We start from the raw sequence: 18710 nt of genomic DNA on the forward strand, positions 1-18710 counted from the left end.
GCTTTTTCAACTCTGAGAATACTTCAAACCGTGAAAGCATTAACATTCACTGAGAGCATATGGCCTTTGTCATGTACAAACAGCTTGGGCTGTTACTGCACAATGACTCCCTATGGCTGCACAGACAAACAAGATGTATGTGGTCAGAAACAACCTACCTGTGTGTTCTGTGAGAAATCATATGGACTGAAATAGGGCATCTATTTTCCTAACACACAACCACATGATTATGCTACATAAGCGCACTACAATGTTTCCTGAGCCCCTGTACAGGTGGGTATGTTAGAGACAGACTACTCTGCCTAATCTGCTTATGCACATGTCTTACTAGTCCCAGGCTCATGGGCTCAATCAGACATAAAGCTAAGCCATGGTCAAGGTCAACTGGGTGTTATATGCTGTATGCTATATGTGGGGTGTGTGTGTGTGTGTGTGTATCACTGCAATGTGGGGACCTCTAGATGTTTTGGACTACAACTCCCATCAGCCCCAGCCAGCATCTGCAATTGTCATGTATAGAGACTGCCACATCAAATTTGATTGTAGCTTATTGTCACCCTGGACCTTTACTGCATTGTATGGCTATCCAGCTATACAATTCCTATACCCTTTGGAAGTGAGGGGAAAGTGTCATGAATGCTTCCTTGAGCTCCTAAAAGGAGAGGCAGGCTATAAATGCAAGAAATGAATGAAGAAATAATTGAGATGCTTGGAAGCTTGGATGATAAAAGCCGCTGACTAATGGAAACCTGGAATTCTATCACTAGCAGCAATCCCATTAAAGTTCTAGAAGAGAAGCAGCCAACATGCTGTCCTCAGCACCAGCCAGCATGGCCAATGGTCAGGGATGATGTGAATTTGCCCACAACATCTGGAGGGCACTACATTGGTATCCTTCTTCCACAATATGTTCCTATATACACATGAGGAAGTTCACAGAAGAGCACTGAGATTATGTGTCATCTTAAAAGAACCCACCAGGCACCTGCTTTGGGGCAGAGTATTGACTCTTCTTCATCTATTGTTGGTTAGGGAATTTGTGGGGAACCTTTGGCTCTCCAGCTGCTTGCTTCCTTGCCATGCTTTGCTGGAGCTGATGGGAGTTTTAGATCAGCAACTTCTGGAGGGCCACAGGTTCCCCACACCTGTATCACACTAAGTGTTCTGATTTTCCAGGGACAGTCCTGAAATTATGGAAGCTATCTCAGTTTCTGATTTTATCCCAGAATGTCCTGCTTTTCCTTTTTCCTCCCCTCCACATCTCGGAGAACAATTAAAAATGGTGTGTGTGTGTGCGCGCAGGTGCTGGTGCTGGTGCAAAAACGGAGCCCTGTTTATACTGAAAATAAAATCCCTGCACCAAATAGAGAAGCTGGCATATGAAGCCCTTCCTATAATTTTGAAAGAAAATATGACCAATCCACTTTACATTCTTTAATTGCAATGCTTCCGCAGCCAACCATTTTTAAGGAAATGCGGGGAGTATTTATTCCTTTATTGTAAATTGAGCCTTCCCCTGGTTACTCAGAAGGAAGTCTCACTGTATTTAATGGGGCTTACTCTCAGGTAACTGGGTCGTATTATTATTATTATTATTATTATTATTATTATTATTATTATTATTATTATTTTCCTGCCTTTTTCCCTGACAGGAACTCAAGGCAGCTTACAGCTAAAATTTATTGGTGACCAATGTCAATGTGTATATGACGTCTATGTGTGCAGGAGATCAAATGTGGAAAAAGCATAGAAGAAGATGTTCCTATTTTCATTTGAGAAATGTTGCAGGGTATGCTGTATCAGGGGCACATCCATATGATAAATGATTCACTTTGATTTTAATCTCTGCTGGGCAGATGTCAGTCTTCCTCAGCAATATTTCGACAGCCATAGGAATATTCACTTTAAAAAATGGCTCCTGTTAACATCTACCCAATTCTTAATGTACACTAGAAAATAAGAAATTTACGGATTTTCTCCAAGGAGAGTTACAAGCAGTGAATCAAATCTATCACGTCCCACCCATAATGACAGCAGATGTCAACTAGGATCAAACCATTGCAATCTGCCAATTTTATCATCTGATTTATATAATTTAATTCATACCTACATTTTGCATTAAAGGGCCAAGCAATTCTTTTGAATATAAGCAGGAATTCATACGTCTGAGTGACATTTCAGTCTCATTTGGGTTCAGAGTAACAAGCAGCAACTTCAAACTCTTTCCAACACTCTCACATGTTCACACTTTGTCAGAAATCCTTCATAGTGAATATTAATTTGTTTTACGTTACCGTAAGAGGTAAATAAGACATCTTTTATTTATCCTATCCTCAAAGGAACTCCAAGTATCGTATTTTAAATCCGGTGAGGTAGGTCAGACAGAGAGACAATGTCTACCTAAGGTTACAGATAGGTAGCCGTGTTGGTCTGCCATAGTCAAAACAAAAAAAAATTCCTTCCAGTAGCACCTTAAAGACCAACTAGTTGGTCTTTAAGGTGCTACTGGAAGGAATTTTTTTTGTTTTACCTAAGGTTAGTGAACATTGTACCTGAGGAAGGATTTGTACCCCAAGCCCAACACTTTATCCATTACATCTCACTGCTACCAGTTAGTCTCAGCAAGACCAAATATGCATGCTGGAGCCAATTAAAAAGCCATGTTCTCAAACTTGAACTTACCATCTTCATCAATATTGGTTAAGGGCCTTAAATGCTTGACCACATTGCTCTAAGCACAGATAATGCAAGCACAGTAGGGAATGCTTTCATTAATCAGCAGCAGCACCCCTCCCCACAACGGACCTGACTGCATGGGGGTGGGGGTGCTCTTGCAGCTGACAAGTCTATTTTGTGAAACAGCAGCTGTGTTTTGGCTTGGTGGGCACTTGGATAAGCACCCCTATCATTACTTGACAATGTCTGTCTGCTCTGCTCTTGGGAAGGATTCTTGTTTATTTCAGAGAGCTCGTTTTCAAAGTAACACAGCAGGCAGACAGGCAGCAAGAGAGAATGAGGTGCCAGCAAATAAACCTACTGACCTGAATTTTCTGCTGGAGGATAGCTTGACAGAGAAAGCAGAATCTGAGGAAAACTTATTTACTCTGCTACAGCCAAACCTTGGCTGTGAAACGTAATTCGTTCCGGAAGCCCGTTCGGCTTCAGAAACGTTCGACAACCGAGGCACGGCTTCCCATGGGATGCAAGAGCTTCCTGCCCTCAAGCTGAAGCCACGCCAGACATTCAGCTTCCAAAAAGTTCAAAAACTGGAGCATTTACCTCCGGGTTTTCACCGTTCAGGAGCCGAAACGTTCGAAAACAGAGCCATTTGGGAACTGAGGTTTGACTGTACCAGCCCACTTTGTGCCTTTCCTCATCTCTAAAGGCTTAGGTTATTCTGTTAAGTTATTTAAAGTATTCTACCCCATTTAAATGGGGTAGCCTCAGCGCCTAGGGCTTGCCGATCAAAAGGTCGGCGGTTCGAATCCCCGCGGTGGGGTGCGCTCCCGTTGCTCGGTCTCAGCGCCTGCCAACCTAGCAGTTCGAAAGCACCCCCAGGTGCAAGTAGATAAATAGGGACCGCTTACTAGCGGGAAGGTAAACGGCGTTTCCGTGTGCTGCGCTGGCTCGCCAGATGCAGCTTTGTCACGCTGGTCACGTGACCCGGAAGTGTCTCCGGACAGCGCTGGCCCCTGGCCTCTTAAGTGAGATGGGTGCACAACCCCAGAGTCTGTCAAGACTGCCCGTACGGGCAGGGGTACCTTTACCTTTACCTTACCCCATTTAAATATTCTACCCCATCTTCAAACCAAGCTTCTCCCTGAGTTATTTATTTAAATATATGCTCTGGTCTTTTTACGATACGATAATCTTTATTGTCATTGTCCCATACAGAACAACGAAACTGAAAATCTACATAAGACATTCAGAAACCAACAAGCCTGCTATCCCAGCTATCCCAGCCTGGTTAACCCCCTAAAAACTCTGATACACCATAATTAAATACAGTGGTACCTCGGGTTACAGACGCTTCAGGTTACAGACACTTCAGGTTACAGACTCTGCTAACACAGAAATAGTACCTCAGGTTAAGAACTTTGCTTCAGGATGAGAACAAAAATTGTGCTCCGGTGGCGCAGCGGCAGTGGGAGGCCCCATTAGCTAAAGTGGTGCTTCAGGTTAAGAACAGTTTCAGATTAAGAATGGACCTCCAGAGCGAATTAAGTTCTTAACCCGAGGTACCACTGTACAATATACTCCCATAGAGACTACCTTAGGTAAAGGACCATTAGGTCCAGTTGTGGCCGACTTTGGGGTTGCGGCGCTCATCTCGCTTTATTGGCCGAGGGATCCGGCGTACAGCTTCCAGGTCATGTGGCCAGCATGACTAAGCCGCTTCTGGCGAACCAGAGCAGCGCATGGAAACGCCGTTTACCTTCCCGCCAGAGCGGAACCTATTTATCTACTTGCACTTTGACGTGCTTTCGAACTGCTAGGTTGGCAGGAGCAGGAACCGAGCAACGGGAGCTCACCCCGTCATGGGGATTTGAATTGCCAACCTTCTGATCTGCAAGTCCTAGGCTCTGTGGTTTAACCCACAGCACCACCTGCGTCCCAGAGACTACCTTACACTGCGTTTAAAACCAAAATCTCATTTGAAGAGAAACTGTTTCTCAGGCCTAGTCTTTATAACCCTGTACCTTCTTCCAGAAGGCAGAAGCTGAAAGAGATCATTTCCGGGGTGCGCTCCTACATGCTCCCCAAAATGCTAGAATTTACCAGAGAATTCATAATCATTATTTTTTTAAAAAAGTAAACTAGCTTTTTAAGAACAATTTAAAACTAATAAATCAGTTTATTGTTTAACCCAGCTCTGGAACTATCACCCATCATATGCTGTTGGGGGTATTGTTTTTGTTATTATGGTGTGTATTTTTGTCTTTTTATATTGTAAACTGCCCTGCGATCTTCGAATGAAGGAAGGTAATAATAATAATAATAATTGTAGCTCAGATAAATTTTTTTGCACTGGATCACACAGCCCTGAAAAGCAGTGGGTGTGACTGACTGCAAAAGGCGACTTCAGCTCAGCACACACATCACAGCATCAGCCAACGGCAGGTTAAGCAAAAAATGACTCCCAAGCATATGCCCCAAAGAGCTCCTAAGTGCTCTGTGCCAAAAGACTATAGCTGTCATAGGCAAATACTCCAGCAATTCGGCTTTTAAAAATCCCTTAACTGGGATTTACATGATGCATCCCCGAACATGGAAAGAAGCAATCATACCACTTCAAATAAAGTCCTCCCATTTAATACATTCTTCTGAGCTTTTCTTAATAAACTGTATCCCTGTTCCTGATCTCACTCTTCCCTCCCCCCTTAATTAAGATTTCAGAATCTTCACTTACAGAGTCATATTACCCCTCCTTAAGAATAGTCCTCAGAGGAGAACAAAGTGCACAGAGTTTTCTTGTTAATTCAACTATTAAAACTGGGCAAGGGTAAAGAGTTGAGCGTGCCCATGTTTATACTATTCATGTTTATTGCTCCAGCCCTGGCTCAGCTTCAAGGATTGCTTAGGTTATACTCTAGCAATCTGGATGTGTTCGTTGTATTCCCATTCACTTTAGCCCACACATTATCAATGGTTTATTCAATAGCGTACCTTCATCCATGCATTTATATAAACATCACCTCATCACATTTTCAGCTCACTTCTTGCACCTGATTGATCAAGCTGCTGTTGCCTAAGAAAACTCATGTCCCAATTTTTCAATCAGTATCCAAGGTAAATTCACCTCACTCACCTTCTTCTTTTTCTTTTTTGCCATTAAAGGAGCCCAAGATATCATCAGAACCCCACAATAGGCAAGTCAAGATACCAGCGGAGTCAGGAATGTAACAAGGCTTTGTGTCTTATCCACAATAACTTTCTTCAGATCAGTTCAGTTGACGACCGACACCATGTCCTCTTTTCACAGACCATGTTACATTATGTAGTTTAATCAGTCCAAGCTGATTTTAGAGAATGTCACTTACATTACTAGGAAATAATAACATGACCTTTCTTATCCTTTTTGAAGAAGTTTCCATATCTATTCCTTAGAGATCATCAGAATACATGATTTATTTTTTTTAACACAAACTGAAAAGAATAACAAGGGCTTTATCACACCATCGTGCTAAATGTGCCACAAGCAAGTCTGATGCTCCTGAAAGTATGTCATAGGTACTATATTATGCCATGCATACACATGACATAAGTGATGTGTTTTGCAACAAGGGAGACAGTCGTGCTACCAGGGTAATGTGAGACCTAGAACAGTGATTCTGTAGCAAACACAGGTTGCTCAGATCCTTGCTCAGATAGGTTAATAAAGTAATAAAAAACAGTAATGCTCCTGTGTTCACCCATATGCATTGTTAAAACACTTTCAATGTTTGCACTGCAGGACAGAGAGAGAGAGTGTAGAACTGCCAAGTAATTTGCAAAAAAAAGGAGAGGGGAGGAATGAACGTTTTAAGCATGGTAAAGAGAAAAGAAACTAACCTAAAAGGTAAAAGGGAAGGTGTCAGGGGCTCAGGAGCAGAGGCACAGGGGAGAGAGGAAATGGAGAGCGAAGGGGTAGAATCTGAGGGCAGCGGAGGGGAGAATGACAGTGACCCGAGAGATTCCATGAGCCTCTCCAGCGAATCAGAAGATTCCCAGAAGGGGGCGCCGATGGTCAGGGCAAGGGGGGTCCCAGGGGGGACGCACCAGAAGCAAGGGGCCAGCGGGGACTCCCAAAGCAGCAGCGGGAGATCAGGACCAGCTTCCCCACCAGAGCGTAGCGGGGGGGGGGGGGGGAAGAGTCCCATGTGTCAGGGCCAGCGTCTCCTCCAGCAGGGAGAGAAGATGAGTCAGGGCTGACCACGCCTCCATCGGAGAGTGGGGGAACGGAGGGGAGGTCAGATCCAGCTAGCCTCCCCGAAGGGGGAAGCAGTGACAGGAGCAGTGTAATGGTCAGGAGGAAGGTAACCGGCTGGGCGCGCGCGCCAAGTTCGAGTGTACAGGCGCGCGGGACAGCAGAAAACCCGGATTGGGAACCAGGTCCTAAAGCCCGCCGGAGGCAGGGGGAAGACTCAGGGGACTCAGCGTCAGAAGAGTCTAGGAAGGGGAAGACCCCAGCGGACAGGCGGACCCAGAGGAGGAAAGAGCAAAGGAAGAGGTGGAGCAAGGCTAGAGTCTTAAACTGGTGTCTGGGGGGAGGAGACTCAGACGGAGCTTCGGTGGTCTAGAGTTTGAGACGTAGAGCTGCGCGCCGCGGCTGTGAAAGCGAAACTGAGCTTCAATAAAGACTGTTTTATATAACAACGAACTGGCGTTGGTCCTTTGTGAGCTGGGACCTAGGGCAGCTCTGACAGAAGGATAATATATTAATGCTTGTTCAGTATTGCTTTCAAGCGAGATGAAGTTTTTTTGTGCTTAAGGCTCAATACCTTAATCCACCTTGCGCCAAAGTTCATTGCAAATTTGAAAAGTTAATAATGTTAAAAATGCACTTACTATTGAAACATAACAAATTATTATTAATGTACTGTACAGTGGTACCCCGCAAGACGAACGCTTCGCAAGACGGAAAACCCGCTAGACGAAAGGGTTTTCCGTTTTGGAGGCGCTTCGCAAAACGAATTTCCCTATGGGCTTGCTTCGCAAGACGAAAGCCCATAGGGAAATCTCCGGGGACCTCTTTTAAATGCTAGCGGTGGGGAGCAAAGCCTTCCCCCCCCTCCGGCCTTCAGAAGAGGTCCAGGAAGGCTGGCGGGGGCCGAAAGGCTTTGCTCCCCACCGCCAGCATTTTAAAAGCAGTCCGGGATAGCAGGGAAGCGCTTCCCGCTATCCCGGACGGCTTTTGAAGGCAGGAGAGGTCCGCGAAGCCTGGGCGCGCTGATCTCAGCGCGCGCAGGCTTCGGCATGCCGGCAACTCTCCGCAAGCAGCAGCAGCGCTGCCGCTGCTTGCGGAGAGGTCCGCGAAGCCTTGGCCGGACAGCTTTTGAAGGCAGGCGGGGGGGAGCAAAGACTTTCGCCCCCGCCAGCCTTCAGAAGAGGTCCTTAAAAGCCTTCTTTTAAGACTTTTCTCCGCTTTTCTCCGCGCTGCGTTTCTCCGCTTTCCCGGGAAGGCAGGCAGGGGGGACAAAGACATTTGCCCCCCGCCCTCCTTCAGAAGAGGGGCGGGGGGGCAAATGTCTTTGTCCCCCCTGCCTGCCTTCCCGGGAAAGCGGAGAAACGCAGCGCGGAGAAAAGCGGAGAAAAGCCTTAAAAGAAGGCTTTTAAGGACCTCTTCTGAAGGCTGGCGGGGGGCAAAAGTCTTTGTCCCCCCTGCCTGCCTTCCCAGGGGCTTTTAAATCGCCCCGGACAGCGGAGAAGTCCTCCGCTGTCCCGGGGCGATTTTAAAATGCCGCCCGCCAGCATTTTAAGATCGCCCCGGACAGCGGAGAAGCCCTCCGCTGTCCCGGGGTTTTTTAAAATGCTGGGGGTGGGAAGAAAAGCCCTTGTTCCCCCCCCCCCAGCCTTCAGAAGAGGTCGGGGGACAGACTGTCCCCGGACCTGGTCTGAAGTCGGTTTCCCTAGGAACGCATTAATTGATTTTCAATGCATTCCTATGGGAAACCGTGCATCGCAAGACGAAAAACTCGCAAGAAGAAAAAACTTGCGGAACGAATTAATTTCGTCTTGCGAGGCACCACTGTATGTAAATGAACTGGAGAAGATTAGTGGGCACAAAACACAGGAAAAATATCTCTATAGAGATATGGGACAGTCACTGGAATAACTAATGAAATTCCCTGTCACAGAATGTGGCTAGAACAATGAGTCTTCCAAACACTGTCTATGGCTTTCTTTTAAAATTAAGGGATCCAGGTCCCAGGGTGCTGCCTTTAATTTGACTAAAGGCCTTTCTTTTAACTTGCTGTCACCACAAACTCCTACCTTTGTCTTCAATTGGGAAACAATGGGAGTGCCCATAGCTTAGTGATTAATTTAGAAACACATGCGCTGCCAGTGCTCTGCATTGCCCTGCAGCTGAGGTGGTCGAGGCCACACGATGCAAGAATGCCATGTGCATATGACATCAGCACGCCTCATGGCACACCACAGGGCATGCTGACATCATGCATGCATGCCGTGGAATTTTGAGGGGGACTGCCCCCCCTCCTTGAAAATTTTGGGGAGTCTCTGCCCCCTGCCCCCTTAGATGGCAACCACTACATGGTAACATGTGTTCTATCTGTAGGAGGAAGCCTTGAGTACCTTGACTGATACTTCTGAAGCATGTTTATACTCCAACTAATCTGAATAATGTTTTGTCATCCAGCATGTAAAAGTTAATAGATCTGTCATCTGGATAAAGTCCAAAGTTCAACATACTGAAACTAATCACTGCACTTTTCACAAACCAAAAGCTAATTCCCAAACTACCCAAATAAATGTGAGCATTATCCTCCTGTTGGACTTTTGCCTGCAGCATACGCAAAATGCATGTTGACATATATATAGTCAAAGTGGTTCACTGGGAGTAAGGGAGAAGAGTGAAGAAAAACTTAAATGCCTTTTAACAATTCTCCAAACAAGCCTCTTAATTTGCTTGGTAAAGTACTACATATGTAAAATTGCTTTTGGACAGCTTTGTTTTGACTAAATATCTTTGCTTCTGTTCTCATAGCTAAGTCGGTTTAAATAATTATTCCTGAATAGATTTCTGTATGCCAATTAAAATTATGCTTGAAGCTGACCAGTAGTGCTAAGTTGCTTATTAGCAGGACCTTCTTCAATTCAAGTGCAGATACAGCATAGAGTAGGAACCGGGCTTTAACCAGCCAGTGTCTCAAAATAAGCTTTGTACCACCCCAACCCCCAAGGGCAGAAAACTGGGAGACTGCTGCTATTAACTGATGTTTATTGGTGCCTGGTTTAAAAACTCGCCTTTGCAAGTCACACCTTCAAGCAGGGTGTCCCCACCGCAACACTGGAAATAAAATATATGCTGAACACTTGGATTCAAATAGTGTTTGCACCCCAAAAGAGCCTTTGGAACAACCCAAATCACAAGTCCCTTCAACCAGTTTGCTGCACTATGGAAGACTGGCTGCAATTGGACCCGTCACAGCAGATGATGGAAACAAACGTTTGTCAGAGTTGGAGCCCACATGAGCACTTTGGCCTTTCCCACATGTTCAATGAGGTAGAGGTGATTGTTCCAGCCCTCACTTCACTCATTAATTATCATCTGAAACAAGAAGGTGTTTCATGTGTTTTCGTATGAGTCACAACTTAAAGCGAGGAGACTCATAAGAAAACATGTGCAAGCTTAGCTTTTCTTTTAAAAAAAAAAAACCACAAATTGTCAGGAGGAACTCAAAACAGTTAGTCACTGCCATGATCTCAGAGGCCCTGAAAGCTTCTAATACAACAGTGCTAAGGGAAAGTGTTTCATCTTGTTGTCATGTCTTGAACCCGATTCCCAAGGAATTCTGCAGGCAAGATCCAGGGCAGCCCAGGGTTCGGATCCTCAGTTCAGCTGAAGACAGTTAGATATATCACCTCAGCAGAAGCTACCACGTAGTTAGAGGCGCTGAACCCTTAACGCTCCAGAACAACTGTGTAGCAGACAGCGATCAACCATTTATTCACTGCCTCTCTATGCCTATGAAAGCTTTACCTGTTGATTTTTGCTTATTACGCAACTGCTCACAGGACCAGCCTTCATGAACAACGTGGCACGTTTAGTTTTGGCTTCTCTCCCCTCCACCCTCAAATAACCTCACAGACAGGCTGTGGTTCTTAGTCTCAGTTGAGAACGCAAGACCCGTCGGATCAGGTGAGTGGCCCATCGAGTGCAGTATCCTGTTCTCACAGCAGCAAACCAGAAGGCCAAGGGAAGCAACCACACCTGCACTTCCCAGAGACTGGTATTCAGAGGGGTTGAACATAGCCAGCACAGCAACTAGCCATTGACCATCTTGGCTTCCAGTCTCTTAGTGCAGCTCCTCCAGCAAGCGCCAAAATGGCTCTCCAATCCAGGCCCCACATGGCGTTCTGGCCGGCCCAGCAGCTCACAGGCCTTTGTTCTCTTACTTCTTCTCAGCACCCATCTGCCCCCAAACCTCCTGTAAAAGACACTTTCCCCTGTCCTCTCACACTCTTCCCGGTCACCTTGGCAACCACTATCTGCCCAGGCCTAAGGATTCCTCTCTGATGTGGGCCAGTAACAAGGTGAGGCCCTGGCTTGGAAAGGAAGCCTAGCCTGTATTTTCCTACTGGCCTGGAGCTAGATTCTGACATTCATAATTCCTTAGAAACCAATGATTTAAGAACTCGGACTGCTACCACCTGGATTGACAGTCAAGCAGATTATAATTATAAACAAGTTGAAAATATATGTTCTCAAGTTCTACCCAGCTTCTCACTCTAACACTAAACGCAAATCATTGAAACAGTAAAACATACAAGTTTAATTCTTTTTGTTTGTTGGTGACACGTTCAAGAAGCAATGCCCTGAACTTTAATCTCTTTGACCATCCCACAATCCACATTGAGCTGTAGCTCATGTAGTTAATACTGCTGTTATAACAGCAAAACAAGTGGCTCTAAATAGGGTTTTATCCAAAACAAAGGGGACACTTTTTGCAAATTTCTTTTGCCCTATGTGAAAATGCCCCCTTTTTGATCATGGAAACTTGAAGAGGAATTAAGGTGTTTATGGATTCAGAGCAAGGGCAACATCATACAGAGAGAATTGCCTTCTCTTTGAGCTGGCTTTGTTTGCCCTAAGTGATGTCATTGTACAGCCAAATCTGACTGCTTATATGATTATTTCACTTTTCCCAGAATAAAGATTGAGGTAAATCCAAAACGATGGTATCAAAGTAGCGATCAACTGGGGACAAAAAAAGCTGTGACAAGCCCTCATAGCTCATTCTCTCAATGCCATATGAAGCATGCATGGTGGTTAAGAGAATGAGATATAAACCAAAAGACCCCCATCTGAACACATTCTCAGCCTGTCTGTAATGCAGGATAAAAATACTGTCTGACCTTAAAGAGCAGTTGAGGGTATTAGCACAAGTAAGCTATAAACTGAGATGATGTTTGTAAAACAGTAATTTAAAGCATAATTACTCATGTCCAAAAATAAAGGCTTTTGTGATCAATTTCCCACTTTGGGGGAGATTTTGGAAGCATATGTGCAAAAAAGAACAGAATCATATCTGGCCATTTCATTTTAAGGAGTATCACGTGAGCTTTAATGCAGAACAGAAAGTGGAAATCTGTTCTGGAACAACAAAACAAAACAAAATAAAGACCAAGGTGGTACAGAGTCATCTGTGATGCCAGTGTAGGAAGGCTGAATGTTATTTGGCAGGTTTGTATATTTTCTTAATATGAACTAATAAGGCCATTTTGAACCAGAACACTAAGATGACAATACATAAGGGCTGTCAAGAGGATATCTTTTTCTCTGAGCAAACTCAAGAAAGGTCTGTCCAATGACTCCTCAACCTCTTCCCCCTGTCGCAAAGACCTAAAATTGACCAGCCCATTGATTTCCTACATGATTTCATACTGGCTTCGCCATGTGTTCAGATATCTATATGACACATGTTGATTAGCATAGTATCAGGTACGTAGTTTTGTATAAAACACACACACACACAAATTAGGAACAAAAACATTCTCAAAAGCCTTATTTTTTACCCAGACCTTTTGATATTAATTTTCTGCTCATCTTTTAGTGTGGTGGGAGGTACAGTTGGACCTACTTGTATATTTTAGGTTGTTTTACCCTTATTTTTAATGTTCATATTTATAAGTTGCTTTGAGATTCATTTTTTAATCAACTAAGTAATAATGATAATAGGAGGAGGAGGAGTACACGGCACATACAGGAAATTCATCCTCCTTTTTTAGCAAAAGGGCCTAAGGTTAAATCCTGAGCTTACCAGTGGAATTCTGCAGTGTGATAACTGTTGGGGCTGCAGAAATAGATGGCTGCAAAATAGGCTGGAAATGTCTGGTCATTCAGCTGTATGAGCAGCAGGATAAATTGCCCTCACTCAAATCTGGCTTTGTGACATTGACACCTAGACAAATTTAACTGGCTATGAAATGATATGATACCATCAGACTGCTACCTGATTGTTGATGGGCCAGGATATTTTAAAAGTACATTTTAAAAAATTCTGCTGCAGCTGGTTGTGAACAGTGTGTAAAAATGGTGTTTTCATGGACCTTTTCCCCACCACTCCCCACTTGCACTCTGAAAAAAATTTACAGGTGAAATTTTTGTGCAGCCGTACTTATCGATTGTCCACATCTGATGAAATGGGAGAAGCTGCTCCAAAGGAGAACAATGTACAAATACAATACAAGCAGCTTTATCAAGAAATCTGTATGGTTGTCTATTGCTCTCATCAATTGCACTGAGAGCTGAAGCCGACGAAGGCTAAACAGGCTGATCTATGCCATTTTGAGTAATCTGATTATAACATACAAGAATACAAATAAATAGCCTAGATCTAATTTTATAAACTGTTCCACATTTCCTTTATTATATTAAACCTGCAATGGAAATAGAGCAACACATTCCCACTTCTCAGTGTCAATGGCCCAAATTCCTCCCTGGTGGATGTGTTTTCACTGAGGCTTATTGATTTCCTTTATGAATCAATTTAAGCCAGTCCAAACCATTTTTTAAAACTTATAATTTATTGTTTCACATGTATCTTGCCTGTAGAGCTCTGAAGACCATAGACTATGGATGGAGTTCAACTGAGCGAGCCAAGCCCTTGGGGGGAGGCAATAGAGGGAACTGCCCCAAACATGGTGGGACCCACATTAACACTGATTAAGAGTACACTCCAAGGGCAACAGAGAAGGAAGGGGTGACTTGGTAGCTCAATGAAAGTCAGCCCCCAAGCCCTCTAGAGTTTTTAAAAAGAACCTACCGAGAGTGAGTTCTAGGGGGCAAGACTTCTTACACTCATTACTGTCATCTTGTTAGTAGCAATAAGGCAATCTATCTGATTGCAAACACTCAAGTCACCTGTTCCCACAGGAAATAATGAAATGAACACAACATAAAACAATTAATGGTTTTTTTCATTAAAAAAAATCGAGTAGTAACCAAAAACAATCAGCTTGAAATATGTACAGTAATATCATGACTTCCTACCTGCAGCAGACATGAGATACAACATGCAACAGGAGCAACACGGTTCTCATTTTCTATTAGATCAATATTTATCGCATGCTTATAGTTGATCCCTATTAGAATATGTGCATAGCTTTACTTCTGACTAGTTTTCTGGTATGGATGCCGACAAACAGATTTACCCTCTATTTGTCCACAAGATCAGCAGCTTTCTAAAACCTTTCATGTCTAGAATTGGTTGTTTCTGTAACACAAGGGAGAATTGCAAGGTTAATCATCATTGCAATAGTTATCCTAAAAAGCAGTAAGTGCCATAGGATCTGCTGTTGCATGGCCTGACATCATCATTTATCTGTCCCCCACCCCCCTGCTAAAAGCCTAGTGGAGACTTTTACGCCTCCTTTGCCAGTGCTGCAGCAAAAACTTGCATGATGTCATCAAGTGCAACCAGTAAACAGTAGCAGTCCCTGAATCACAAGTTTGGAACTCCTTTGGAATGAATCCCGGCAGAAACTGCTGTTTCAGCTTGTTGCTTGTGGATGGTGCAGGGTAAAATTTTAAAATGTGAAGATAAATCATTGGTGTTCAGCCTTTGACAAATGAGAACTTCAGGCACATTCCTAATTCATGCCTTTCCAGTGTCGAAAAATATAACAAATAAAAATGTTTGTAGAGGTCTCTGGTGGGGGACGTCAACACCCAAAACAAATAGGGAATATTTCTGAGGCATTTTAAATTCCCACACCAGCCAGGCACCTGCCCACAAAAGCCAGACAACAAGTGTAGGGGTTGTAGAGCCAATAGGAGCAATATATATTTAAAGCTATTTATTTTTATTTTTATTTTGAAGATAGGGTAAATTATTGAAAATATAATACTGCAGTGGGTTACTTTTTTGTCCTGTGGGTTTTGTTGGTAACTTTCCTATGTAGTTTAGATTGTTTGGCAAATGGAAATCAATTTTTAGAAAGCCAGGTTTAGAAATAATGTTAGATTGCCTGGGTGAGAATGAGCATACGACAAAACAAAACGCTAAATTGCTATGGTTCCGCAGCCATAGTAGCAAAATGTGTATGAGCTACTAGCTAGAATTCCTTGATTTAAATCTTATCTCAGCCTGCACCGGGTGGATTTAAGAAAGCTAAACTTCACCTACCCAACTGACATTTGAGGATAATAATTTTGGTCTGGCCCAAGACAAGGAGTAGGATTTTGATTTGAGAGAGCTAAGTCCAACTGCCTTAATGTGGCTCTACTCTCTGTTTTCATTTCAGTCAGCAGGTGAGAGGATTCAATGTCTAAATGGTTCCACATACTAAAAATGAAAAGAAAAACAATGCTCCCTCTACATGTCAGACCTCTACATGTCATACCTAGCATGTCAGAGAGGGGCAGGTTAGGCCTCCCCTCTATCTACATGGCTAAGATTAGAATTTGGAGGAAAACCTATGTTTATCTTATTACCAATTCAAAGACTGGTGCTGAACCCACTGTGCTTTTCACCTTATTCCTTCCTAGTACTCTTTGCTTCTCACCCTCTGTCTCATCTTTGGGTCAGAATAATAATTATTTTTTGCTCATCTCAGCAGATGATAGTGGGGAATGAGATGGGGTTTCCAGTAAGGAATATGGCAGAAGATGTAGCTTCTATGAGCCTAGCAGCAGCCACCTCCTCTGCATTTTATTTATTTATTGCAAATATTTATAAGTCACAGTCAAAATGTGGAACACCAGAACCAACTTTTCCCTGTAGAAGCAACTACGTAAAATCAATACTATGAAGAAGACAAACGGTAGCTTGGACACAGTAAGGGGATGCACCTCATCCCTCAGTAAGGGGATGCACCTCATCCCTCCCCAAAGGAATGGACAAAAAGGTGCCAATTCACCTGTTGATGCAAGGACAGTAATGTTGGGGCATGATGCATCTCAGACAAGGAGGTACTAGCAATAGTAGAGGTAGACTTACGATGGCAGCTCTACCTGGGGCACCTTTTTAAAACAAACAAACAAACAAACAAACAAACAAACAAACAAACACCACCACCACAACAACAACCTCATTGTGCTGTAAAGCACTTTGGAAATGTAAAGCTGTGTCATTAACACAGACAGTTTTTCCGGGTCATGTGGCCAGCATGACTAAGCCGCTTCTGGCGAACCAGACACCTTGGAATGACACCTCCACCTCTATTTTCTTTGGCTCCAAAGAAACGATCAACGGCAGTATGAACAACAGCTCCAACCTCTTCTGGTTCCTCTGCCTGAATGTACTCCAATCTGCCTGCTCTTTGCCTTTAGCTGTACCCCTGATCAAAGAATGCTACCAATGTCCCAGCATGCAACTATCCAATGGGGAAGCATTAACTCAGAAAAAGTAAAAACATAACTTAGGACATTCAGCTATAGCTTCCGAGCAGCCATTTGTCATTATCATGGAAGCACATTTTCCGCTGTCAGCATCACAATAGCTGTCACTTTATCTACTGAGGGCCTGAGTTGCATGTTGTTATAGTTTATGATTACATTTATTCATTACTCATGACACAAAACATTTCAAAGCAACTTACAACGTTAAGTTGTTACATTTATGGTATGTTATCTTTATGGGGCAAAATCATCTGGGGGGAAACTTGAGATGTCTTGCATGGAGGAATATTTCAACTGTGTGTGAAATGTCCCTTACTTTTCAAGCATTAGAGTGCCAGTTTTCTAAACAATTCTTTGAAGAATGGAACTTACAAAAAAGCATAGCTAGCCATACTTTCCATTGATCATGCTGGCTAGATTTTCAAGAAAGAAGAGACTTTTAAGGTCAACAATTCAAAGGCATTGTCACAGTAAATATTACCAAATGAAGAGTCCAGTTTGAGCCCCTCAGAGCAAAGATACAAGCTACATGCAACTAATGTGGATTCCTGCAGCCCAAGTTGACCTCTTTAAAGAGGAAATAGTGGCTTCTGGTGTGGGTGATCAGGAGGAGAGAACTTCCCAGGCCAATCATTCTCCCAAGTGGCACCCCACATCACAGAGCTTCAAATGCTTGTGGAAGAGCCTCTTTTTCTATCAACAGTAGAGGCACTATCTCATGTTTCTATGAGTGGTGGCAGGCCATTAGACCTCAGCAAACAAGATTATTAGCCAGATTTAAAAGCCAACACTGAAATACATGCAATATTAAATGGCAAAAGAACTGCATGGAACAACAAAGAGCATTTTTTGTGTTATCTCATAAGATCTTGTGTTATCTCATAAGATCTTGTGATAACGTCCCTCCGCCTTTGTTCAGCAGAAGGATTTGCACCTGTAACTTCCATACCTCGTACCTATACCCATTTTATTGTGCATAATAATCGTGGGGTTGCCATGTTTCAACAAGTGAAAATCTGGACACAAAAGTTGTTGGCCTTTTTTTGTTTTGTCCGTTGGCCAAAGTTGTTCAGCTATTTTAAAGGAAATCTGCCAAAATCTGACAAAGAGATCTAAGTGAGCAAAGGGTACAATCCACATGTGGTCTGAAACATGAACTGGCCTTAATGGCAGAAGGTCCCCAGCATCTCAAAGGAAGAAGAAGAAGAAGAGTTTGGATTTGATATCCCGCTTTATCACTACCCTAAGGAGTCTCAAAGCGGCTAACATTCTCCTTTCCCTTCCTCCCCCACAACAAACACTCTGTGAGGTGAGTGAGGCTGAGAGACTTCAAAGAAGTGTGACTGGCCCAAGGTCACCCAGCAGCTGCATGTGGAGGAGCGGAGACGCAAACCCGGTTCCCCAGATTGCAAGACTACTGCTCTTAACCACTACACCACACTGGCTCTCAGGAGAGAGCAACTCATGTGTGGAGAAGGGCTATCGTTACATGGCAGAGCACATGGTCTGCAGGAAGAAGGGGCCCAGATTGCAGGTCCTGGGAAAGACCTCTGCCAGAGATCCTGCAGAGCTGATGCCATTCAGGGGAGACCATAGTGAGCAATGTCTGATTCACTATAAAGCAGCTTCCCGTGTTCATATTCTTTTTAAAAACCAGGTAAACGTAAAGATGACAAGGTGCTGCAATTAAGGCAACAAATAGCAGAGGAAAATGAACACAAAGAGCAGAATGTGCGTTTGAAGCCTAGTTGCATTTTGATCTCTCCTAAATATATAGTTGACATTGGGGGGAGGTAATTAGTATATAAAACAATACAATAGATTCAGATTCAGGCAGACAACAGTTAAGAACTTAACATGTGAAGCACACAGACGGGCATGCAGACACACAACACACATACATTGAACACACAAACACATGCATGCCATTTGACATAATGTATCACACTCAACTTTGGGTTACAGAGAAATACAGCCAATCTTAATACTTTGGCAATTGCACTTAATGTGACATATGTGTTTGCAAACATACTTTTTCATGTGAATGTGTGAAAAAACATTACGTGACTACATTAAGGTGAACATGGGACATGGACTATATTTACAGAACCTTAGGTAAAGGTGAAGTGACCACCAAACCGCCCCC

The 18710-nt window shown here is 43.5% G+C and overlaps 1 protein-coding gene across 44 annotated transcripts in view; it reads right to left on the reverse strand.

Moving 5' to 3' along the window:
* Positions 1 to 18710, reverse strand: part of MAP2 (microtubule associated protein 2) — a 291706-nt gene that overhangs the window by 135315 nt on the left and 137681 nt on the right. The gene's annotated exons all lie outside the window — the stretch shown is intronic.

This window comes from Podarcis muralis, chromosome 1 (assembly GCF_964188315.1).
Source record: "Podarcis muralis chromosome 1, rPodMur119.hap1.1, whole genome shotgun sequence".
Lineage (NCBI taxonomy): Eukaryota > Metazoa > Chordata > Lepidosauria > Squamata > Lacertidae > Podarcis > Podarcis muralis.